Raw genomic sequence first — 27254 nt, 5'->3', positions numbered from 1 at the left:
CTTTTGCAGAATATCAGTCGGTCCCTGATGTTTTTTCTGGAGAGAAGTGGCTTCTTTGCTGCCCTCCTTGAAACCAGGCCTTGCTCAAAGAGTCTCCGCCTCACAGTGCGTGCAGAAGCACTCACACCAGCCTGCTGCCATTCCTGAGCAAGCTCGGCACTGCTGGTAGTCCGATCCCGCAGCTGAAACAGTTTTAAGATACGGTCCTGGCACTTGCTGGTCTTTCTTGGGCACCCTAGAGCCTTTTTGACAACAATGGAAGCTCTCTCCTTGAAGTTCTTGATGATGTGATAGATTGTTGACTGAGGTGCAATCTTTGTAGCTGTGATACTCTTCCCTGTTAGGCCATTTTTGTGCAGTGCAATGATGGCTGCACGTGTTTCTTTAGAGATAACCATGGTTAACTGAAAAGAAACAATTATACTAAGCACCAGCCTCCTTTTAAAGTGTCCAGTGATGTCATTCTTACTTAATCATGACTGATTGATCGCCAGCCCTGTCCTCATCAACACGCACACCTGTGTTAATGGATCAATCACTAAAACGATGTTAGCTGCTCCTTTTAAGGCAGGACTGCAATGATGTTGAAATGTGTTTTGGGGGTTAAAGTTAATTTTCTGGGCAAATATTGACTTTGCAAGTACAGTAATTGCTGTTAAGCTGATCACTCTGACATTCAGGAGTATATGCAAATTGCCATTAGAAAAAATGAAGCAGTAGACTTTGGAAAAATTAATATTTGTCTCATTCTCAATATTTTTGTCCATGACTGTATTCTTTATTATTATGGCGCCATTTATTCCGTGGAGCGCATGCATAATATTATATCTACTGTATATTATACACATTTTACATAATAAAAAAAAAACAACATGTGCAATAATCATGAACGATGCAAGTCACAATCTACAAGGGATGGATGAGGATACAGTAGGTGAGGGTATTGCTGGTTGTGCTGCGGTTTTAGCTCTAATTTTCAGTTGTCTCTGAGGTAGTGGGTGCAGACTAGCTGCTGTGATGTTTCCAATACACAGTGCACACAGACATTGTTACAGACCTGTTTCAGAACTGGGTTTTGCTCATCCTGGTCCGTTGGAATCTGTCGTGCTCTACATCAGGCTTTGCAGATGGTCCAGTGTGATCCAATGTGATCATCTGCCTGGACCTATATAAGGCTCACTGACATACACCTCTGTCTTGGGATTAAGACTTTCTAGTAGCTCCGGACCTCTGTCTGCTACCTTTTACCAGTCTTACAGGACCTCTGCGGCTTCCAGGACGTCTCCTGTCCTCCTGCAGCTTCCAAAATCTCTGTTACCTGTTCACTGTCTTCCAGGACCGCTGCTGCCTGTTCCTGATCTTCAAGGACATATTCTCTGTGTCCTACCTGTGGATTTCAGGAACTCTGCTACTTGTTCCCAATCTTCCAGGACCTCAGCTATCAGTTCCCATTCTTCCAGCAGCTCTGCTATGTGCCTGCTTGCAACATCCAGGGTGTTTCCTATCCCCCTGCTGTTTCCAGGACCTCCGCGACCTGTTCCCAGTCTTCCAGGACCTCTGCTACTTATTCACCTGCGGTTTCCAGGGCATCGCCTGTCCACCTGAGGATTGTTGGACCTCTGATACCTGTTTCCCATGTGACTCAGCTGCCTGCTGCCCCGACATCAGTGGCCCGTCTGCCCACCCGGACCTTGGGCTTTGAGGATTCATCTCATCTAGTGAGCTTAAAAGACATGAGAGATTCCTTCTCTCCTGCCTCTATGTAGCACTTGATGAGAAGCAGCAGCAACATAGAGGACATTAAACAGCAGTACTGAGCAGTGTAGCAGTGAATTCAGCTCTGAGGTGACATAAAAAACTTACTAGAAAGCAACCCCTTTGGTATAGCTGTGTCTGCCTCTTGTTCACTCTGTTCCTTCCTCCTCCTTTCTCTCTCTTCTCCAGTGACTTCAATTGTCAGCTCTATCCTGCTTCCTCAGTGAGCTTGCAGACCTATATGTCAAAATTTAGTAGTTCAGCAGCTGAGGTGTGTGTTATACAGTTCTGCAGCAGCTTAGGTGTGTATTCTTTTGTATTGAAACACCTGAAGGGTGTATTATAATGCTCTTCAAGAGCTGAGTTATGTACTAGCAGTTTCTGCAGGAGCTGAGATGTGTATTCTGAGGTTCTGCAGCAGGTGAGGTATGCATCATGAGGTTCTGCAGCAGCTGACGTGTGTATTTTGAGTTTTTGCAACAGCTGAGATGTGATTAATGAGATTCTGCAGCAGGAGAGGTGTGTATTACACTGCTCTGTTGCAGGTGCAGAGTGTATCATAAGGTTTTATATGCAGCTCAGGAATGTATGAAGAGGTTCTGCAGCAGCTGTATATCTGAGGTTTTATATGCAGCTTAGGTGCGAATGAGGAGTTTCTGCAGCAGCTGTATCATGAGGTTCTATATGCAGCTCAGGTGTGAATGAGGAGGTTCTGCAGCAGCTGTATGTATCATGAGGTTCTATATGCAGCTCAGGTGTGAATGAGGAGGTTCTGCAGCAGCTGTATATATCATGAGGTTTTATATGCAGCTCAGGTATGAATGAGGAGGTTCTGCAGCAGCTGTATATATCATGAGGTTCTATATAGAGCTCACGTGTGTATGAGGAGGTTCTGCAGCAGCTGTATCATGAGGTTCTATATGCAGCTCAGGTGTGAATGAGGAGGTTCTGCAGCAGCTGTATGTATCATGAGGTTCTATATAGAGCTCACGTGTGAATGAGGAGGTTCTGCAGCAGCTGTATGTATCGTGAGGTTCTGCAAGTTTGCATTATGCATTCCGCAGCAGCTTTGCTTATAATTCAACCTCCACCTGTTGAAAATCGTCTTTTTTTTTAATTTTTCTAAAAAAGACAGGATTTCACATGTCACTCAATCAGTGTTCGACACAAGAAAAGGGATTTCCAGCAAATGTGATCTTCAGCTGACGGCTTCTGCAGGAAGAGATAATCAGCGCCTGTGTAGTGCCGCCGCCGCCGCTCATCTCCAGAAATGTCAGGTCCTGACATCAGGCTGTGATGTTTGGAAAGATCAATAATATTTACAAACATTTCCATGGTTTCAAATAAATAAATAATGATGATGATGATGATGATCTCAGCAGCATCTCCGTCTGCAGAATTATTCTAAATGTATATTGTTCCCTGATATAAAGTGTCACTGCCCTACAATTGTCACTGTGTAATCAATATAATTAGAATTGATTTCCTCCAAGTCGTACGATGAAGCCGAGACTGGTGTCGTCACCTCTTGGGGGGATTAGGCTCCTGGGTTTTAATTTGCAGATACCTTGTTGCAGATCCCAGATGAACAAGAAAGATAATGAAAGGGAATGCTCCGCGTCTGATCCCCCTATATAATCCTCTGCATCTACCGTATAATGCAGCGCAGACCCCGTATACTGGGTGACGCTCAGCAGCAGAGAATATACGGTATGTCCTGCTAACAGAAAAGCAAGAGGATGCGACAGCCGCTGTACGCCGCCCTTATGAGAGCGATATACGAGTGCGTCTATGAGACAGAGAAGTATCAAGCATCTCCGGTTGCTATGGTGGGAGTCAGATGAATCCCATCGGAGGGGATGAGGTTACCATTGGGCTCGGAGAAGATCACACAATCCTGCTGGGACCACTATTCCAAGCATTGCCGGAGGCACTGATAGCTCTTCCTGTGCAGAAAAGACTTTCCAGGCTCCAGCATAGGTGAGGGCTGCTATTTCAACCTTACAAACTGGAAATAATTGGATATTTTTTCTCTATTTTTTTCCTTATAGAGGGCTTTAACTCTTTTCATTCCCATAACATCTATTTTTTTTTTCCATAAATGTACAATCCTACCACCTCCAGGGCCCCACTTTTCAACTACATGCAAATGTGACATTACCCTCAATCACAAATTTATATAATAATGAACTGGGTAGATTATTACATTAATAAAATTCCGCCTTTATCTGTACATAGTGATTCAAGTACAGTGTGCCAAATATTGCTTATATCAAAGGGTGGTGGAGTACTCTTGTACAGCGGCCCACCGGAGGATTCTCCTGTTCTCCTGCCGGCCAGTCCAACCTAATCCTACTAGGATTAGGTTGGACTGGCATGCAGGAAAACCGGAAAATCCTCCGGTGGGCCGCTGTGCAAGAGTGTGCCACCATCCTCTTATATTACACTGTAATATTAACCTCAAATTTACTTTTTGCAGATAAATATGTTTCATAAGATTCTGAGCTATTTTAGATTGTAAGCTCTCATGGGTGGACTCATACGCCGCTGAATTTCAAGATCGCCTAAAACTAAGCCAGATCTTCTGCATTTTTGTTTTCCATGCAGAAATGCTGCCGAGTTGTAGATTCCTCTCCTGCAACAGAAATATAAACTCACATGCTGCAAATTAAACATCCTCTTCAGATTTTTTTTTATGCAGCGAGAGGATGAGATTACTAATAAAATCTTACATAATGTGGCTGCTGTAGACCTTTGCATAATTTCCTGCCTGCAAATCTGCTATGTGGGAACATTTCCTTTTTGTGGCTTTTCATTATCATTATTATTGTATTTTAACAGATTATTTTGTATTATAATGTATTACCTACTTTCCCCCCTAATTTGTTTGGCTCCATAATAATACTTTCCGGCTAATGCCCTGTGTGAATGCAGTGCTTAGATCTAGTTAAAAGACACTTGAAAGGGAACTTGTCATTTTCCCAAATGCTATTAACCTACCCCTTGCCACATGACTAAGCCAAACCAGAATCTCAATTTGAAGAAACATGTTTCGGGGTGCTGCCCCTCCTCAGGACAAAGCATGATTTTGCTGTGTGAGAGGTCTCTGACTGGAGTTTAAGGAGTAGCGTCTCTCCTTATGAGGAGTGACATGCCTGACATGCCAGTGTAAGGAAACTTATAGGCCATGCGATGGTCTTATGAGAAATTAAATATGCGACTTGTCTCTTCAGAGAAAGAGGACTTGAACGCTAACACCAACTATTGGAAATAACAATCCTGTTGCATAAGCCAATATCGATCTTTAACGAGCCTTGCCACATGACTTAGGATAAAGAATCTCAATTTGAAGACACGTGTTTCTGGATGTTGCCACTTCTCAGCGTAAAGCATGAGGTCTGCTTTAGCTGTATGAGAAGCCTCTGACTGGAGTCTAAGGGGTAACGTCTCTCCTTTTGGAGAGTGACATGCCTTGAGGCCTCTGACTGGGGCCTAAGGGGTAACGTCTCTACTTTTGGAGAGTGACATGCCTTGAGACCTCTGACTGGGGTCTAAGGGGTAACGTCTCTCCTTTTGGAGTGTGACATGCCTTTCCACGTGACTCAGGATAAAAGCCAAGCCAGAATCTCAATTTGAAGACACGTGTTTCTGGATGTTGCCACTTCTCAGTGTAGAGCATGAGATCTGATTTAGCTGTATGAAAAGCCTCTGACTAGAGTCTAAGGGGTAAGTCTCTCCTTTTGGAGAGTGACATGCCTTGAGGCCTCTGGGGCCTAAAGGGTAACGACTCTACTTTTGGAGAGTGACATGCCTTGAGGCCTCTGACTGGGGCCTAAGGGGTAGCGTCTCTACTTTTGGAGAGTGACATGCCTTGAGGCCTCTGACTGGGGTCTAAGGGGTAACATCTCTCCTTTTGGAGAGTGACATGCCTTGAGGCCTCTGACTGGGGTCTAAAGGGTAACGTCTCTCCTTTTGGAGTGTGACATGCCTTGCCACATGACTCAGGATAAAAGCCAAACCAGAATCTCAATTTGAAGACACGTGTTTCTGGATGTTGCCACTTCTCAGTGTAGAACATGAGATCTGATTTAGCTGTATGAGAAGCCTCTGACTAGAGTCTAAGGGGTAACGTCTCTCCTTTTGGAGAGTGACATGCCTTGAGGCCTCTGGGGTCTAAAGGGTAACGTCTCTACTTTTGGAGAGTGACATGCCTTGAGGCCTCTGACTGGGATCTAAGGGGTAACGTCTCTACTTTTGGAGAGTGACATACCTTGAGGCCTCTGACTGGGGTCTAAAGGGTAACGTCTCTACTTTTGGAGAGTGACATGCCTTGAGGCCTCTGACTGGGGTCTAAGGGGTAACGTCTCTCCTTTTGGAGTGTGACATGCCTTGCCACGTAACTCAGGATAAAAGCCAAACCAGAATCTCAATTTGAAGACACGTGTTTCCGGATGTTGCCACTTCTCAGTGTAGAGCATGAGATCTGATTTAGCTGTATGAGAAGCCTCTGACTAGAGTCTAAGGGGTAACGTCTCTCCTTTTGGAGAGTGACATGCCTTGAGGCCTCTGGGGTCTAAAGGGTAACCTCTCTACTTTTGGAGAGTGACATGCCTTGAGGCCTCTGACTGGGGTCTAAAGGATAATGTCTCTCCTTTTAGAGAGTGACATGCCTTAGACCTCAGTCAGAGGCCTCTCATACAACTAAATCAGATCTCATACTTTGCACTAATGAGGGGCGACACCCCGAAACACGTGTCTGCAAATTGAGCTGCAGAAATGCAAATATCTAGAAGAAGTGGAGGGTCTTGCAGATGTCAAAAAGCATCTACAGGAGTACTCCAATAGTCCCACCTCTCACTAGTCGGAAAATATTCTGAAATAGTAGACTCTTGTCACACTGAAGAGTAGCATTTTAAAAAGTTTCTCAATTGCGAATATTGGTTGCAAAAGTGTTAATGCCCTGTTCATAATATATTAAAATAGCATTATAAGCAGGATGCATAGCATCGATTATACTAACATCCGTTGGGTTTCCATCATGGCGTCCAGCACTTTACTGCTGTGTGCTGCGCTATTTTTTTGCAGCATGTACGTTGGAGGCGGAATCTCCAACGTAGATATGAGCAGAGCCTACCATTATCTTAACACATTGCTCATAATATAATTTCATAGCAGTAGAGGAAGGTAACTGTGTGGTGTTCGCCTCCTAAAGTACTGATGATCTGAGATCACCCCTGGTTTTCAGGGATCTATAAACATCTTAAACCCCTTTGGTACTGTGCAGAGATTGCTATCAAATTCTACACAATGGCTCACGTCAATGTTATGTACTGTAAAAGAAATCTCTCAGCAGTATCAAAAGGTTTTTCACCTCTCTTTATAGAGCAGTGACCTGCAGCACTCTAGGTGCTGGGACCAAAATAATACTATATTCTTGAATACTATAGCGAATTTCTTAGCATTATTGAAGAGATAAATATTATCTTCGGCCATGGAACCCGGATCCTCCAATTCATGAAGCTGATGCTGATTTCTTATGCTGTCATTTCCTCCAGGCCAATGCCTCCCAGGCTTTCTAGGAAAGTTCCCACGATCTATGAACAGCCAGCAGAGGGCGCCTCACCGCAAATGAAGCTAAATATAGCTCATTGATCTATATTTAGACTCATTCCCAGGGGTTTTGCAGCGAGGAGTAGCATTGCATTAGCAAAGCTCCTGGCTGCAAAATGTTTTAACCCCTTCAGAAGGATTTACATCGTTGGACTTTACAGATCTGTGGAAGGTAAGTATATTGTTGGTTTATTATTTTTTTTTTTGTCACAGAACGAGGGTCTTCACTGAGTGGATTGGGCGTTAAATAAAAAATTACAACAACCTTTGTTTTTATTTCATTAACCCTGCTGTTCTGTTCGGTCTGGGGAGACCTATTTTGAACTTTGGTATTTTTTGGGGTGTTCAAGATGCGGTTCTGAAACTTGTGGTTGATTGACTTAAATGAGGATGGGTCGGTCGGCCACGGGTTTCAGAGCCGCATCTTGAATATTTTAAAGAATATTGAAGTTCAAAGTCGGTCATTTTTGACCAACAGAACAGCAGGGTTAAAATAATTTTTAATAATGTGTGTGTGTATTTTTTTAACCCTTTCTTTCAATTGGATTAATAATGGATAGGTGTCATAATTGACGCCTCTCCATTATTAATTAGGCTTAATGTCACCTTACAATTGCAAGGTGGCATTAACCCTTCATTACCCCATATCCCACCGCTACACGGGAATGGGAAGAGAGTGGCTAAGTGCCAGAATAGGCGCATCTTCCAGATGTGCCTTTTCTGGGGTGGCTGGGGGCAGGTGTTTTTAGCCAGGGGGGGGCCAATAACCATGGACCCTCTCCAGGCTATTAATATCTGCCCTCAGTCACTGGCTTTACTACTCTGGCGGAGAAAATTGTGCGGGAGCCCACGCCAATTTTTTCCGCCATTTAACCCTTAAATATTTTAGCTAGAACGCCCAAATTTTGCATATACACACTACTAACATTAGTAGTGTGGAATATGCAAAAAAAATGGTGATATGAGATGGTTTACTGTATGTAAACCAGGTCTCATATCATGTCGGGTTTGTGAAGGAGAAAGCAAAAGCCGGTAATTGAATTACCAGCTTTAAAGCTATCTAGCGCTGCATTAAATATAAATATATATATATAGGTGTCTCCCTGACATATATATATGTATATATACCTATTCTATGTGTATATATCTACTCTAATCTAACCTGTCACTGTGATTTTACTGTACTCTGCGCTGAATTACCGGCTTTTCAAAGGAGACCCGTGCGTAAAAATCGGACAGCAATACGGATGTCATACGGATGTTGCGATAAAAAAATCGCATGACACTCGCATGACACTCGCATGGCACTCGCATGGCACTCGTAGACGTTACATCAGTTTTTTCGGTCTGTAAATCGGACCGTTTTTTTCTCACACAAGTGGAAAGGGGCCCTAAATGTGATTATCCAAATTTCTAACATATTCAACATCACAAATCTCCAATTATGGGGTGACTCCGTATCCCACTCTCATAATGGATGTCTCTGTGTCCCCGTCATCCACAGCCCAGAATGTCAGCTGCAGACATTGCTCAGAAATTCTTTTTAATCACTTGGTGCAGTTGTCTCGCTGGTCGCTCTCTAAGCTCAAGGCTATCTGTCAAAGTAGATCTTCAACTTGTCCATGGACCCTTTACCTGCTCCTCATATTCCCTGCCGGAGCGTAAGGGGCATCAATCTAAATGACAGCAGCTCATTTACTCACATGGGGTCAAGTAAAGGACTTTCTCTAATTCAGGGTCTTCTTGGAAATGTGTAATATTATTGGTTATTTATATAGCACCAGAATATTCAGGAGACCTGATTCCTACATCACATGCTATGGTCTGTTTCATAGGATGCCAAATTAGATGCCAAAGCTCTGGTGAAGACAGGCACAAGGTATAAACATCCCCCATCCTGGTATATACATTCCTTATCCTGGTATATACATATATACATCCCCCATCCTGATATACTGTATATGTCCCCCACCCTGGTATATATATGTCCCCCATCCTGGTATATATGTCTCCCATCCTGGTATATATGTCCCCCATCCGGGTATATGTGTCCCCCATCCTGGTATATATCCCCCCATCCTGGTATATATGTCTCCCATCCTGGTATATATGTCCCCCATCCGGGTATATGTGTCCCCCATCCTGGTATATATCCCCCCATCCTGGTATATATGTCTCCCATCCTGGTATATATGTCCCCCATCCGGGTATATGTGTCCCCCATCCTGGTATATATCCCCCCCATCCTGGTATATACGTCTCCCATCCTGGTATATATGTCTCCCATCCTGGTATATATGTCCCCCATCCGGGTATATGTGTCCCCCATCCTGGTATATATCCCCCCCATCCTGGTATATATGTCTCCCATCCTGGTATATATGTGCCCCATCCGGGTATATGTGTCCCCCATCCTGGTATATATCCCCCCCATCCTGGTATATACGTCTCCCATCCTGGTATATATGTCTCCCATCCTGGTATATATGTCCCCCATCCGGGTATATGTGTCCCCTATCCTGGTATATATCCCCCCCATCCTGGTATATATGTCTCCCATCCTGGTATATATGTCCCCCATCCTGATATATATGTCCCCCATCCGGGTATATGTGTCCCCCATCCTGGTATATATGTCCCCCATCCGGGTATATGTGTCCCCCATCCTGGTATATATGTCCCCCATCCTGGTATATACCCCCCCATCCTGGTATATACGTCTCCCATCCTGGTATATATCCCCCTCATCCTGGTATATTTGTCCCTCCATCCTGGTATTTTTGTCCCTCCATCCGGGTATATGTGTCCCCCATCCTGGTATAGATCCCCCCCATCCTGGTATATACGTCTCCCATCCTGGTATATATGTCTCCCATCCGGGTATATGTGTCCCCCATCCTGGTATATACGTCTCCCATCCTGGTATATATGTCCCCCATCCTGGTATATATCCCCCCATCCTGGTATATATGTCTCCCATCCTGGTATATATGTCCCCCATCCGGGTATATGTGTCCCCCATCCTGGTATATATCCCCCCCATCCTGGTATATACGTCTCCCATCCTGGTATATATGTCTCCCATCTTGGTATATATGTCCCCCATCCGGGTATATGTGTCCCCCATCCTGGTATATATCCCCCCCATCCTGGTATATATGTCTCCCATCCTGGTATATATGTCCCCCATCCGGGTATATGTGTCCTCCATCCTGGTATATATCCCCCCATCCTGGTATATACATCTCCCATCCTGGTATATATGTCTCCCATCCTGGTATATATGTCCCCCATCCGGGTATATGTGTCCCCCATCCTGGTATATACGTCTCCCATCCTGGTATATATGTCTCACATCCTGGTATATATGTCCCCCATCCTGGTATATATGTCCCCCATCCTGGTATATATTTCCCCCATCCTGGTATATTTGACCCTTCATCCTGATATATTTGTCCCTCCATCCTGGTATATATGTCCCCTATCCTGGTATATATCCCCCCATCCTGGTATATATGTCCCTCATCCTGGTATATATCCCCCCCCCATCCTGGTATATATGTCCCCCATCCGGGTATATGTGTCCCCCATCCTAGTATATATCCCCCCCATCCTGGCATATATGTCTCCCATCCTGGTATATATGTCCCCCATCCGGGTATATGTGTCCTCCATCCTGGTATATATCCCCCCATCCTGGTATATACATCTCCCATCCTGGTATATATGTCTCCCATCCTGGTATATATGTCCCCCATCCGGGTATATGTGTCGCCCATCCTGGTATATACGTCTCCCATCCTGGTATATATGTCTCACATCCTGGTATATATGTCCCCCATCCTGGTATATATGTCCCCCATCCTGGTATATATTTCCCCCATCCTGGTATATTTGACCCTTCATCCTGATATATTTGTCCCTCCATCCTGGTATATATGTCCCCTATCCTGGTATATATCCCCCCATCCTGGTATATATGTCCCTCATCCTGGTATATATCCCCCCCCCCCATCCTGGTATATATGTCTCCCATCCTGGTATATTTGTCCCTCCATCCTGGTATATACGTTCCCCATCCTGGTATATATCCCCCCATCCTGGTATATACGTCTCCCATCCTGGTATATATCACCCCCATCCTGGTATATATGTCCCCCATCCTGGTATATATCCCCCCATCCTGGTATATACGTCTCCCATCCTGGTATATATCCCCCCATCCTGGTATATATGTCCCTCATCCTGGTATATATCCCCCCCCCCAATCCTGGTATATATGTCTCCCATCCTGGTATATTTGTCCCTCCATCCTGGTATATACGTTCCCCATCCTGGTATATATCCCCCCATCCTGGTATATACGTCTCCCATCCTGGTATATATCACCCCCATCCTGGTATATATGTCCCCCATCCTGGTATACGTGTCCCCTGAAGAAGCTTGGCCGAAACATGCGCGTTGGGGCAGAGGGACTGGACTTTATTACCGCCATTACTTGTGATTCATTCAGGTACAACACCATTTATTTGCCTCCCATTCCCATTATTCTATCCTGAGTGTCCTCTCTCTAGACCAGTGTTCCCCAAGTTTGGTCCTCAAGAGCCACCAACAGGTCATGTTTTCAGGATTTCCTTAGTATGGCCCAGGTGATGGAATTGTTGCCTGTCTAGATGATGGAATTCTCACCTGGGCAATACTAAGGAAATCCTGAAAACATGACCTGTTGGTGGCTCTTGAGGACCTGAGTTGGGGAACACTGGTCTAGGTCCATCCCCACAATGGGTGTGTGACCAGCCATGATTCTCAGCCCTCTGAGCAGCATGGAATACTGTCCTTCCTTACTGTTACTATTCTATTTTACACTGAGTGAATGCATCCACCTGTTACTCTGATCGTGACATAAAGTGGTGACATAGGACATCAATCTTGATTATTAATGCACAAAACCATTGAGCAGCAACATCTGCATAATAAAGTCTTTCCAGCAGATATAATTGATTGCACTGCTTAGATACTTTATATTTGCAGCCCTGCGATCTGCAGTGAATATTGCTAAGATACATCATGTAAATATGTTCTAAAACCATGCCATTGCACAGTTATTAAGACATTAAGCTATATAATTACTAATACGATCAGCAAGTAATAATCAGTGATCTGAATATTGCACCAGTCTGCTGGGATCCTCTATGTGTCTCATTATTAAGTATTCATATGGGGGAACCCTTTGTGCAGTGACTGGGGCTGCTGTATGTCCCATTTCCAGCCTCAGAGCTGCACTCCATCTCCCAGGCGCGCAGTTCCCACAGACGCCGCTAGAGGGCGCTGTGGGGTAGGACAGAGCAGCCGGCGGGCGGGCGCGCGCACTGGGGAGAGGCGCGTGCGTCGTCGTCGCCTCAGCTCGTCCCTCCTCGTGCAGCCGGCAGGACCCTGGCAGTGTGTTGTGTCCTGCGGAGCGGAGACCCCCAGAGCGGCGCTCACCGGCGGAGCCCCCCGCGGTCACACAGCCGGGCACCTGGCACTTGTCACAACTTCACTGCATTAGCGCAGAGCTCGGCGCCTGTGAGGGGAGGATGCCACAGCCCGGGAGCGGGCACCACAGACACCGCTGGATGTGACTGGCAGCCTGCACCAGGTGGGTCCATGCCGCTGGGGTCACCTGTCTAGCCTGTGTGCGCCCCCCGTGCCCACCTGTCTGTCACTCAGGAACTTTGTAGTGGGCAGCGGGTCAGTCAGTGCCGGTATCAGCACCGACATCACCGGACAATGGACGTTCTGCTGGGAAAAGTTCCAGAGAAGCAGCTGATAACGGAGGCTATGTGTCTGTGGGACCCGGGGAGAGGGGGCAGAACCCCCAGGGCAGGAGCTGGCACAGGTGTCACTGACATGAGAGGGGGCAGAACCCCCAGGGCAGGAGCTGGCACAGGCGTCACTGACATGAGAGGGGGCAGAACCCCCAGGGCAGGAGCTGGCACTGGTGTCACTGACAGGACCGGGGAGAGGGGGCAGAACACCCAGGGCAGGAGCTGGCACAGGTGTCACTGACAGGACCGGGGAGAGGAGGCAGAACACCCAGGGCAGGAGCTGGCACTGGTGTCACTGACAGGACCGGGGAGAGGAGGCAGAACACCCAGGGCAGGAGCTGGCACAGGTGTCACTGACAGGATCGGGGAGAGGAGGCAGAACACCCAGGGCAGGAGCTGGCACTGGTGTCACTGACAGGACCGGGGAGAGGGGGCAGAACCCCAGGGCAGGAGCTGGCACAGGTGTCACTGACAGGACCGGGGAGAGGAGGCAGAACACCCAGGGCAGGAGCTGGCACAGGTGTCACTGACAGGACCGGGGAGAGGAGGCAGAACACCCAGGGCAGGAGCTGGCACAGGTGTCACTGACAGGAGAGGGGGCAGAACACCCAGGGCAGGAGCTGGCACTGGTGTCACTGACAGGACCGGGGAGAGGGGGCAGAACATCCAGGGCAGGAGCTGGCACTGGTGTCACTGACAGGACCGGGGAGAGGGGGCAGAACACCCAGGGCAGGAGCTGGCACAGGTGTCACTGACAGGACCGGGGAGAGGGGGCAGAACCCCAGGGCAGGAGCTGGCACAGGTGTCACTGACAGGACCGGGGAGAGGAGGCAGAACACCCAGGGCAGGAGCTGGCACAGGTGTCACTGACAGGAGAGGGGGCAGAACACCCAGGGCAGGAGCTGGCAGAGGTGTCACCGACAGGACCGGGGAGAGGAGGCAGAACACCCAGGGCAGGAGCTGGCACAGGTGTCACCGACAGGACCGGGGAGAGGAGGCAGAACACCCAGGGCAGGAGCTGGCACAGGTGTCACTGACAGGAGAGGGGGCAGAACACCCAGGGCAGGAGCTGGCACAGGTGTCACTGACAGGAGAGGGGGCAGAACATCCAGGGCAGGAGCTGGCACAGGTGTCACTGACAGGAGAGGGGGCAGAACACCCAGGGCAGGAGCTGGCACAGGTGTCACTGACAGGACCGGGGAGAGGAGGCAGAACACCCAGGGCAGGAGCTGGCACAGGTGTCACTGACAGGAGAGGGGGCAGAACACCCAGGGCAGGAGCTGGCACTGGTGTCACTGACAGGACCGGGGAGAGGGGGCAGAACACCCAGGGCAGGAGCTGGCACAGGTGTCACTGACAGGACCGGGGAGAGGGGGCAGAACCCCAGGGCAGGAGCTGGCACAGGTGTCACTGACAGGACCGGGGAGAGGAGGCAGAACACCCAGGGCAGGAGCTGGCACAGGTGTCACTGACAGGACCGGGGAGAGGAGGCAGAACACCCAGGGCAGGAGCTGGCACAGGTGTCACTGACAGGAGAGGGGGCAGAACACCCAGGGCAGGAGCTGGCAGAGGTGTCACCGACAGGACCGGGGAGAGGAGGCAGAACACCCAGGGCAGGAGCTGGCACAGGTGTCACCGACAGGACCGGGGAGAGGAGGCAGAACACCCAGGGCAGGAGCTGGCACAGGTGTCACTGACAGGAGAGGGGGCAGAACACCCAGGGCAGGAGCTGGCACAGGTGTCACTGACAGGAGAGGGGGCAGAACATCCAGGGCAGGAGCTGGCACAGGTGTCACTGACAGGAGAGGGGGCAGAACACCCAGGGCAGGAGCTGGCACAGGTGTCACCGACAGGACCGGGGAGAGGAGGCAGAACACCCAGGGCAGGAGCTGGCACAGGTGTCACTGACAGGAGAGGGGGCAGAACACCCAGGGCAGGAGCTGGCACAGGTGTCACTGACAGGACCGGGGAGAGGGGGCAGAACCCCAGGGCAGGAGCTGGCACAGGTGTCACTGACAGGAGAGGGGGCAGAACCCCAGGGCAGGAGCTGGCACAGGTGTCACTGACATGAGAGGGGGCAGAACCCCCAGGGCAGGAGCTGGCACTGGTGTCACTGACAGGACCGGGGAGAGGGGGCAGAACACCCAGGGCAGGAGCTGGCACAGGTGTCACTGACAGGACCGGGGAGAGGGGGCAGAACCCCAGGGCAGGAGCTGGCACAGGTGTCACTGACAGGACCGGGGAGAGGGGGCAGAACCCCAGGGCAGGAGCTGGCACAGGTGTCACTGACAGGACCGGGGAGAGGAGGCAGAACACCCAGGGCAGGAGCTGGCACAGGTGTCACTGACAGGAGAGGGGGCAGAACACCCAGGGCAGGAGCTGGCACAGGTGTCACCGACAGGACCGGGGAGAGGAGGCAGAACACCCAGGGCAGGAGCTGGCACAGGTGTCACTGACAGGAGAGGGGGCAGAACACCCAGGGCAGGAGCTGGCACAGGTGTCACTGACAGGACCGGGGAGAGGGGGCAGAACATCCAGGGCAGGAGCTGGCACAGGTGTCACTGACAGGAGAGGGGGCAGAACATCCAGGGCAGGAGCTGGCACAGGTGTCACCGACAGGACCGGGGAGAGGAGGCAGAACACCCAGGGCAGGAGCTGGCACAGGTGTCACTGACAGGAGAGGGGGCAGAACATCCAGGGCAGGAGCTGGCACAGGTGTCACCGACAGGACCGGGGAGAGGAGGCAGAACATCCAGGGCAGGAGCTGGCCCAGGTGTCACTGACAGGACCGGGGAGAGGGGGCAGAACCCCAGGGCAGGAGCTGGCACAGGTGTCACTGACAGGACCGGGGAGAGGGGGCAGAACCCCAGGGCAGGAGCTGGCACAGGTGTCACTGACAGGACCGGGGAGAGGGGGCAGAACATCCAGGGCAGGAGCTGGCACAGGTGTCACTGACAGGATCGGGGAGAGGGGGCAGAACATCCAGGGCAGGAGCTGGCATAGGTGTCACTGACAGGATCGGGGAGAGGGGGCAGAACATCCAGGGCAGGAGCTGGCACAGGTGTCACTGACAGGACCGGGGAGAGGGGGCAGAACATCCAGCGCAGGAGCTGGCACAGGTGTCACTGACAGGACCGGGGAGAGGGGGCAGAACATCCAGGGCAGGAGCTGGCACAGGTGTCACTGACAGGACCGGGGAGAGGGGGGCACAACATCCAGAGGAGAAGCTGGCAAAGGTATCACTGATAGGACAGGGGAAAGGGGGCAGAACAACCAGGGCAGGAGCTGGCACAGGTGTCACTGACAGGACAAGGGGAGAGGGGGCAGAACAACCAGGGCAGGAGCTGGTACAGGTGTCACTGACAGGACAGGGGAGAGCGGGCAGAACAACCAGGGCAGGAGCTGGCACGGGTATCACTGACAGGACTTGGGGAGAATGGGCATAACATGCCGGGGCAGGAGCTGGCACAGGTATCACTGACAGGACCAGGGAGAGGGTGCAGAACATCCAGGGCAGCAGCTGGCACAGGTGTCACTGACAGGAGAGGGGGCAGAACACCCAGGGCAGGAGCTGGCACAGGTGTCACTGACAGGACCGGGTAGAGGGGACAGAACCCCAGGGCAGGAGCTGGCACAGGTGTCACTGACAGGACCGGGGAGAGGGGGCAGAACCCCAGGGCAGGAGCTGGAACAGGTGTCACTGACAGGACCGGGGAGAGGGGGCAGAACCCCAGGGCAGAGGCTGGCACAGGTGACATTGACAGGCGTGGGCATCGAGCAGAGAGAGGGGGAACTTAGTGCACACAGCACATGACCCTGCTCCAGAAGAATGGGTATCTATCATCTTTCTTTCTCTCCTCTCTCGCTTTTTTCACTTTTTTTTTCTCTTCCTCTCTCTCTCTCTATCCATTTATCTCTCTTGCTTTTTCTTTTCTTTGTTTCTCTCACTTTTTTTTCTCTCGCTCTTTCTTTTCTCTGATTTTAGTTCTGTAACTTCATGATCGGGAATGACTTATGACTGTGTGTGTGTGTATATATATATATTTATAGAGAGAGAGAGCTTATTTTTACTAATTAATCTTTCTAGAATAATATTTAAGTAGATTATATCTTGTTTCTCTCTTATCTATCTTCTCTCTGTTTCCCAGGTATCTACCATCTCTGTCTATTCTCTATCTCTACTCATCTATTTATCTCTATCTCTCTCTTGTGTTTGTCATTTGCAATGTTTTGTTTTGCACATTATTGCCTCACACTAAGAACCTGTCATATCAAAGAGAATTTATGTAACTAGAAAGATTTTTAAAGTTTCTCTTCTCTGTGATTGAGAGTGGCCACAAGTGTCCCAATTAGCTGGACTTTTTCATTCTTGGGGTGCGAGATAACGTCCCCCTCGTCTGTCTTATCGTGTATTGATTAGATGTGTTGCGTCCTCTTCTGTTCCGTGAATGAACATTTCATAGTCAGCGCTCATTCTGACAAGTGTGTTTTGGTCCATGTAACGTCCGACGGCATTCTGTCCATTAACAGATGGATATTTTTGGATGTAGCTTGCAAAAATGATCACTTTTGAAGATTACTATTTAATAAAATCTGCAGCTGTTCTTGAGATATTAACAGTTTTCTCTTGTTTACAACGTGTTGCTTAGGATACCGACCACTGCTGCTGTCTAGCTTGTAAGCACTGCGCTGAAGCTAGCCAGGATTAGGAGGTGACAGGGACTGCAAGCTCAACAGACTAGAGCCTGTAAGCTCTGCACATGTTCTGATGTCTAGCAGCGATGGTCGGTCTCCAAAGCAATGAATTGTAAAGAAAAGTGTTAATATCGCGAGAATTGCTTAAGTATCAGGAAAATTGCTTTTATTTACAAGCACAATCCAACAATACTCATTTATGAAGATGGGAATAACCCTTTAAGTTCGAGTGCATACAATAAGTTTTCGAGACAGACCATCAAGCTATATCTACTCGGCGATATTGCGCAAATTTTATTTTCAACTTCATGTCTGATGGGTCACAAGAACAACCTAAACTAGCAAGGATTCGATGTTTGATACTTCCGCTGCAGGCACATGCGTCAGCGTCGCCACTTGACCATCATTAGATGCGATATTGCAGTGCCAGGTTGTGATCTTCATGGCGCGTTTTTCTATATACATATATTTGGCGCGTTTTTCTATATACGTATATTTTCAGCCTCGGTCTGTTCTCACAGCTATGAGTACTCCTCTCCTTTCTATAATAGCTATTGTTGAGCATAAACTTATGGATATGCTTAATTATGCAAACGAGGTTGTAAAGGATGCCATTTCCATGTAGTGCAGCACCTTGGGGCATTGCCCGGAAATGTCATTTTGCTGCCCTGGCTGAAACGTATAATGTGTCCAGTAAAAGTCGTAAAATGTTACAGGGCAGTAAATCGGACGTCCTGTTGAGAGATCAATGTATTGGTGGCCAAACAGCAGCATGTTCTTGTTCCTTTATCATCCTATTGTCTTAAATAGCATCCCCCACCCCCTAAACATTGAAAAAGACCACCTGAGTTATCTTTTCTGCCCTTAAATCACTTTATCCCTACAAACTCTTGATTTTCCTTTTCCTACCACATCATTCCAAGAATTTACTGTTCCTTCAGTAAAGTAATGTTATCACATTATTCCTTGTGTTTCCTCCAACTATTTTTTTTTTTATTAGTTTCCTAAAATTAATAAAACCTATATTGTTCCTGATTTGTCCTCATGTGATAATGACAACCCCTTTAAAATGTTATCTATCCCCAAAACAAGTGATGAGTTGTCAGGGTCCCACTGCTTGTATCCCCAGATCACAAGAGTCCCCCATTTGAATGGTGAGGTAGTCATAAATGTGCAAAGTCTATGGAAATGACTGATATTGTCAAGCACTACGCTCTAGTCACTCAACTTTCCCAGACGTCTGAATTCCAAATTTCCCTAAAGTTACGCTCAGGGCGATGAGTATATTGTGCGTTTTGACGTCTCATATGTTCAATGCGTCTTGGGCTATATTCACATGTTGCGTTTTTGCTGTGTTTTTTTTTTTAATGCAAATTTTAAGCTGCGTTTTACAGTACCGGCAAAACCTATGAGATTTCAGAAATCTCATGCACTCACGTTGTTTTTTTTTCCCTGACTGAATTGGAAAACTGTTGCGTTTTTGTAAACTACAGCATGTGACGTCGTTCAGTGTTTTTGCGGGATTTTTTTGACCCATAGGAATCAATGGTTAAGGGCAAAAACGCAGCAAAAAAAAACCTCGCGTATCAGGTTCTGCTGCTTTTTTTTGGTGCAAAAACCTTAAATAAGTTGAATCAGTTTTTTTTTGGGGGGGTGGGGGTCACTAAACTTTATCAGCTTGCGCAGAAAACAACAAAAACGCAGCAAAACCTGCTTTTTTTTATCAACTTCTTTACTGCCAAGAGAGCAAGTTTTTCCTGCAGAAAAAAAATGCAGCAAAAATGTAATGTGTGAACATAGCCTTAGACTACGTTCTCGCGATGAACTGTTGGTGTGTTTTTGATGTTGCAGATTTTCTGCGCCCATTAAATAGGCTACTTGTATTTGCAGCGTAAAAAAACTCACCAAAAACTTATCTTGGGAATGTAGACTCACAGTTCCAGCAAAGTGAATGGTATGTATAGAAATCACTGTGCTTTTTTAATTAATTCATTCATTTTTTTTGTTTACACTACGTAAACTGACCATGCGGTGCTTGATTAAAATCCACAACATTACAATTTTTCATGCCGGTACGTTCATTGAGTTTTATGTGTGGATTTTACATATAGAGTTGCCCTATATGCAGAAGATCAGCAGATAAAAAAAAAAAAGTACCGTAGATGCGTTTTTGGTGTATGTCGTGACGGCTGTTAAAGTGAAATCAATGTCAGATAATAGGGGTTTTTTAATTAAAAATTGAGCTATCGCAACATTTCAAGGGGGTTTCCATCCCCTTCCATTCCTTCTTATGGGCTGAGAGTTGACTCAGTTTAATTAAAAAAGAAGTACGCAACCGCTTTATAAGCCCCATAGATGTCTGGATGAAGTTTATAAAGCCAGATCCCCTGAAGGTAGAAGCAGTAAACTTTTCTCCAACTCCAAGGACCTCTGCTGCTTGCTTGTTTGTTTATTATACCTGGATCTAGAGGGAATTGTGCTTTTAATCCCATAGCCGGTAGCTGTGTACTCGGCAAAACCAATGAGTTTTCTAGTTTTCTCTCCGAAACCAAGGCCCTATATATTTTTTTTTCATTACATTGCTGTAAATCACCATGAAATATGATAGATTTTTATTGGATGATAGTGCAGATTACAAGTCACAGGCAGTGGTGTCAGGTGTGAATTCTCAGCTGGAGATGATAGTTTTAATGAAAGGCTCGCTGACACCTGCTACCTGGAAGTCTATGGAGCTGAAGACTGATGGATTGTGGAGGACCTGCTCACAAATGTGTGGATGAAGTGTCTAAGGGCTTGTTTCCACATGCGAAAAACACGTCCGTGTCTCGCATGTGGAAACGAAGCTCTGGTGCCGGCACTGTGGAGCGGAGCGTGCGACTGCATAGGAACACATGGAGCCGCACGCTCCGCTCCGAAGTGCCGGCGCCAGAACTTCGTTTCCACATGCGAGACACGGACGTGTTTCTCGCATGTGGAAACAAGCCCTAAGGGTATGTGCACACGTTGCGGATTCCCTGCGGATTCGCAGCGTTTTTTGAGGTGCAGAAACGCTGCAGATCCGCAATTGATTTAGGCTGTGTGCACACGATGCAGATTTGGTGCAGAAAAATCTGTTGCAGTTCTGCACTAAATCGGCATCTCCTGGCAGAATCTGCAGGTGCGTTTTTGATGCGTTTTTTATGCACAAATCTGCACTAAAAACGCATAAAAAAACGCATCAAAAACGCACCTGCAGATTTCTATTATGGAGGGGTGCAGAAACGCTGCAGAACTGCACAAAAGAAGTGACATGCACTTCTTTGAAATCTGCAGCGTTTCTGCGCAGATTTTTCTGCACCATGTGCACAGCTTTTTTTTTTTTCACATTGATTTACATTGTACTGTGATCACAGTGCAGTTCTGCAGCGTTTCTGCTGCACAAAAATCTGCTGCAGTTCTGCACTAAATCTGCATCGTGTGCACATACCCTTACAGTTCAATGTAAATCAATGAGAAAAAAAAAATGTGCACACTTTGCGGAAAATCCGCTGCGGAAACGCTGCGGTTTAAAAGTAGTAGCATGACACTTCTTTTTTGTGAATCTTTAGCGTTTTTGTACCCATTCCATTATAGAAAACCGCAGGGGTAAAAACCGCAGCAAAAACGCACAAAAAACGCTGCGGAACCGCACAAAAAGCGCGGCGGAACCGCAGGTGCGTTTTCTGCCAGGAGAGGCAGAATCCGCACCAGAAATTCCTAAGCCTAATCCGCAATGTGTGCACATAGCCTAAAAAGTCTTTGTCTATGTGCACACGTAGAAAAATCCGCTGCGGATTTTTCCGCAGCAGATTTGATAAATCCGCAGTGCAAAACCGCTGCGTTTTTTACTGCGGATTTATTGCAGTTTTTAATGCGGATTCTGCTGCGGTTTTCCATCTGCAGTTTTCTATTGGAACAGATAGAAAACTGCGGATTCCGCACAAAGATGTGACATGCTGCGGAAAATAATCCGCTGCGTTTCCGCGCGGCTTTTTTTGCAGCATGGGCACAGCGTTTTTGGTTTCCCATAAGTTTACATTGTACTGTAAACTCATGAGAAACTGCTGCAGATCCGCAGCTGCGGAAACCCTGCGGATCTGCAGCTAAATCCGCAACGTGTGCACATAGCCTTAATGTCCGTACAGAGGAATCAGTGTTTGTTCTGCAGCTTTATTATAAACTTTGCTTCAGTTTCTCACCATTCTTCAAAATCTCACCTGGTGTTTTTGCAGCGTTTTTTTGTTGTTGCCTTTTTCTGTACGTTTTTCAAGCCGAAAACGTTTCAGAAAACTCTAGCTTTGTTTTTTCTTTTTTTTGGTTGGGTGTCTGTTTCGTTTCTTTAGGTTTTTTTTTTGCTTGGATGCTTGCTGGTTTCCGGAGGTTTTTTGTGACTTTTTTTTTTGTCTTTTTGCGTTTATTTTTTCACTCATTTGAATAATGAAGAAACTGCTAGCATTTTATTTTAAAGCAAAAACGATGGTAAAATGCTCCAAAAGTTGACCTCGGCAACTTCCAGATGTCTTTGGAGCTTTCACATTGCCTTGTATCGTAAAGTATAGAGTGTCTTCTGAGGGGGGAAAAAGCCAGAAGAATGGTCGGGTCGCATCTTTTAACCAATTGGTGTTTTTAGAAACCTGAAATATCTAAAAGGAATTCCAAAACTTGTACATTTCAGTAGCACATCGATTTTATATAGAAATACGTATGTTCTTTCTTTGGGCATTTTCTAGTTGGTTTTTCAGGTGAAATCTGTCTGAAAAAGATGTCATGTGCATCATGAGACACTCAGTTCGCACCCGAGCATGCTGAGATAACACCTCATCCGAGCACGTTCACTCATCACTAATGGTCAGGCATTAGCTGTACTCTTGATTTTTGCTACAGGAGAAACGTGTGGCCTCCTGTATCTTCTTGCATTTCTTTTTTTTATGTTCCAAGTGGATTCAGCACTCACTTTCGCAGGTTTTTTTTCTTTTTTTTCAAGAGGGGATGTGTAGACCTGGCAGAGGATTTACGTTCAGAAGTATCCACACATCCCTCGTTCACATGCATCGTACTGTAACATATTCAGTGTGTATCTTCCGAAGGTTTGTATTTTCATGGGGTAGATTAGATGCAGACATTTCTGCAGCTGAAAATTCAGATACAAACATGTAAATAGGATTGTTTTTGCCGCATGCTTAGTTTTTTTCCGAGCTTCATTCAGATCAATGAAATTTGTGCAACAAATCTGACGCACCTAAATTTACACGTTGCGTATTTTGTGCAGATTTTACACACAAAATCAACAGTATTCCACAGTTCCAGACAAAGCAGATGAGTTTTAACTTAATCTGATCCACATTCTGCATTTCTTTTGTGCAGAATCTGTTTTTATTCCATTTTTTATAAATCCACAGTATGTCAATTTATTGTGCGGTATCGGCAAAAGTTTCATTCATTGCAACGAAAAGGGAGAAATCTGTAGCAAAATCCGCATTCAACGTGTGGAATCTGCTGACGATGTACTGTGGAAAAGTCCGTAACAAAAATGCACCTTCTGAAGCAGACTTAGGCCTTGTTCCATTTATTTTAATGGCTGATTTTCATCAGCAGATCGGATTAAAAAGAAAAAAAAAAAGTAAATCAGTCCATGAAAAAAAAAAAAATGAACATGCCCACAGATTTTAATGGGCACATGTTCTATCTGTGAAGAATGCGGATTGAACACATACTTGGAAAATGGACATTTGAATGAGGCTTTGAAAGGGATGTCACTTTTTAGAAAAGTTTTTCTATAAGCTCAGGGGTGGGAAAGAGCTTTCTTCACCATCCACAGGTCCAGTCTCTGCCACTGCTCCTGGTATCTCGGTAGCTAGAGTTAGATAGGTTGAAAAAAGACCTAGGTCCATTAAGTTCAACCTTTGGGTCGACGGAACCTGGGGACTCGCAGCGAGTCACCCAAGCTGGTACTGTCCCGGCCTCAAACTGCTTAACGGCCGCGATCCGGCTAGAGCAGGCACGCCTGCCATATACATTGACAAAGCCACTGGGTTCAGTTACTGTCTGCTGCAGCCAACAACAGACTTTGAGAACGGCAGCAGAGACTATGCCGGACCCAGGGAGGGTGAGCACCACAGACATCGGGAGCTGCAGCAGAGACTCCGAGCCGGACCCAGGGAGGGTGAGCACAACAGACATCGGGAACTAAAGCAGAGACACTGAGAGGGACCCAGGGAGGGTGAGCACAACAGACATCGGGAACTGCAGCAGAGACACTGAGAGGGACCCAGGGAGGGTGAGCACAACAGACATCGGGAGCTGCAGCAGAGAGTCCGAGCCAGACCCAGGGAGGGTGAGCACAACAGACATCGGGAGCTGCAGCAGAGACTCCGAGCCGGACCCAGGGAGGGTGAGCACAACAGACATCTGGAGCTGCAGCAGAGACTCCGAGCCGGACCCAGGGAGGGTGAGCACAACAGACATCGGGAGCTGCAGCAGAGACACAGAGGGACCCAGGGAGGGTGAGCACAACAGACATCGGGAGCTGCAGCAGAGACACTGAGAGGGATCCAGGGAGGGTGAGCACAACAGACATCGGGAGCTGCAGCAGAGACACAGAGGGACCCAGGGAGGGTGAGCACAACAGACATCGGGAGCTGCAGCAGAGACACAGAGGGACCCAGGGAGGGTGAGCACAACAGACATCGGGAACTGCAGCAGAGTCACTGAGAGGGACCCAGGGAGGGTGAGCACAACAGACATCGGGAACTGCAGCAGAGTCACTGAGAGGGACCCAGGGAGGGTGAGCACAACAGACATCGGGAGCTGCAGCAGAGACTCCGAGCCGGACCCAGGGAGGGTGAGCACCTCAGAGGTGCAATTTTGCGTTAAAAAAACGCAGATAAGTTGCATTGAATTTATATAAAAATTCTGGATGGAACGAAAGTAAGGCTACAATGGTCTTTCTGCAGTTTCATTAGGTCGTGGGTGGCGCTATGATCCCACCGACAATCAATAGGGGCAATGTCAGTCTACATCCATTGCACCATTTTTGATAAATGTCCCTGAATGGAACAGACGTCATTTTGTCCTATATCAAGTTGGCCTTAATCTAGATGAGTTGGGCCTCGTTGAGACGACCATTTCTCATGGATAAAAAGTGTACTCATTATAATCATTGGTGATGTTCACTTGTCCGTTTATTGGTTTATTTTTGTGGACCAAATGTTGCCCCTCAAAAAAAAATTACGGTAAGATAATTTCTGACTTGAGTCACAGATCTCACTCGCCCATTCACGTGAAAAATAAATGATTAAGGGCGTCTGCTTTTTACTGTTTCATTAACAGGAGAAGCTTGGGGGAAAAAAAACATTTTCATAAGAGAAAAACAGATGCCGCACTTATGGGAAAAAATGGACGCATGGACCAAAAATTGGATGAAAAATGGTAATTTTGGGGGACGGTTTGTATGTAAACAAGCAGATGTCTGAATGAAGCTTTAAGACAGGGGCTGACTGGCAAATTTTGGCCTGGGTGGGCAAGCACACAGCAGTGGCCCATGAGTAGCGGCTCATCCTTAACCCTGCTGTTCTGTTCGGGTCATAGTGACCCGGAACACTACAAGTGTATAGTAAATGCGAACAAAACAGCAGGGTTAAAGGGGTTGTCGGATCTTATGCTACATGTCTACAGACACTGTGTGAATCCTCATATCGTGCGCTATGAAGATTCTCTGGTGCCGGCAACAGGTGGTCTTGTGACTGCAAGCATGCGATATATATATTCCCAGCCACATTTCGACTAGACTGTTTTGGGCCTTGTTCAATACAGGTGCATTAGGCCATGCAAGTCTAGTCGGCATGTGACCGCATGTATGCAAATCACAAACTTACAGCCACACACCCGCCAAATGACCACAGCACTGCCAGCAATGTGAGAAGCACAAGTCTGCAGTTCAAAGAATGACAGAGTGAATGCACCAATGACACACACACGCACAGCCCCACTGTATAATGACAGACACACGCACAGCCCCACTGTATAATGACACACACACACAGCCCCACTGTATAATGACACACGCACAGCCCCACTGTATAATGACACACACAGCCCCACTGTATAATGACACACACACAGCCCCACTGTATAATGACACACGCACAGCCCCACTGTATAATGACACACACACAGCCCCACTGTATAATGACACACGCACAGCCCCACTGTATAATGACAGACACACGCACAGCCCCACTGTATAATGACACACACACGCACAGCCCCACTGTATAATGACACACACAGCCCCACTGTATAATGACACACACGCACAGCCCCACTGTATAATGACACACACAGCCCCACTGTATAATGACACACACGCACAGCCCCACTGTATAATGACACACGCACAGCCCCACTGTATAATGACAGACACACGCACAGCCCCACTGTATAATGACAGACACACGCACAGCCCCACTGTATAATGACACACACACGCACAGCCCCACTGTATAATGACACACACAGCCCCACTGTATAATGACACACACGCACAGCCCCACTGTATAATGACACACGCACAGCCCCACTGTATAATGACAGACACACGCACAGCCCCACTGTATAATGACACACGCACAGCCCCACTGTATAATGACAGACACACGCAGCCCCACTGTATAATGACACACACACACAGCCCCACTGTATAATGACACACACAGCCCCACTGTATAATGACACACACAGCCCCACTGTATAATGACACACACAGCCCCACTGTATAATGACACACACAGCCCCACTGTATAATGACACACACACAGCCCCACTGTATAATGACACACACAGCCCCACTGTATAATGAAACACAGCCACACTGTATAATGACACACAGCCCCACTGTATAATGACACACACAGCCCCACTGTATAATGACACACACACAGCCCCACTGTATAATGACACACACACAGCCCCACTGTATAATGACACACACACAGCCCCACTGTATAATGAAACACAGCCACACTGTATAATGACACACACAGCCCCACTGTATAATGACACACACAGCCCCACTGTATAATGACACACACACAGCCCCACTGTATAATGAAACACAGCCACACTGTATGACACACACAGCCCCACTGTATAATGACACACACACGCACAGCCCAACTGTATAATGACACACACGCACATCCCCACTGTATAATGACACACTCACGCACAGCCCCACTGTATAATGACACACATACAGCCCCACTGTGTAATGACACACACACGCACAGCCCCACTGTATAATGACACACATACAGCCCCACTGTATAATGACACACATACAGCCCCACTGTGTAATGACACACACACGCA

The 27254-nt window shown here is 47.4% G+C and overlaps 1 protein-coding gene across 5 annotated transcripts in view; it reads left to right on the top strand.

Moving 5' to 3' along the window:
- Positions 1-3316: 3316 nt before the first annotated feature.
- CHST8 (carbohydrate sulfotransferase 8) overlaps positions 3317-27254 on the top strand; it is a 495888-nt gene continuing 471950 nt past the window's right edge. For 3 of the 5 annotated variants that reach the window (XM_069739215.1, XM_069739214.1, XM_069739213.1), the window contains exon 1: positions 12740-13003. The gene's annotated coding sequence lies outside the window, so the exon portion shown is untranslated. Of the gene's footprint in view, positions 3736-12739; positions 13004-27254 lie in introns of those variants that run through there. The other 2 variants (XM_069739218.1, XM_069739217.1) reach the window with 2 other exon arrangements.

The sequence above is a fragment of the Ranitomeya imitator genome, chromosome 9, assembly GCF_032444005.1.
Source record: "Ranitomeya imitator isolate aRanImi1 chromosome 9, aRanImi1.pri, whole genome shotgun sequence".
NCBI classification, from domain to species: Eukaryota; Metazoa; Chordata; class Amphibia; order Anura; family Dendrobatidae; genus Ranitomeya; species Ranitomeya imitator.
Note: the sequence above shows the minus strand (reverse complement) of the source record. Positions and strands in the feature narration are given on the sequence as shown.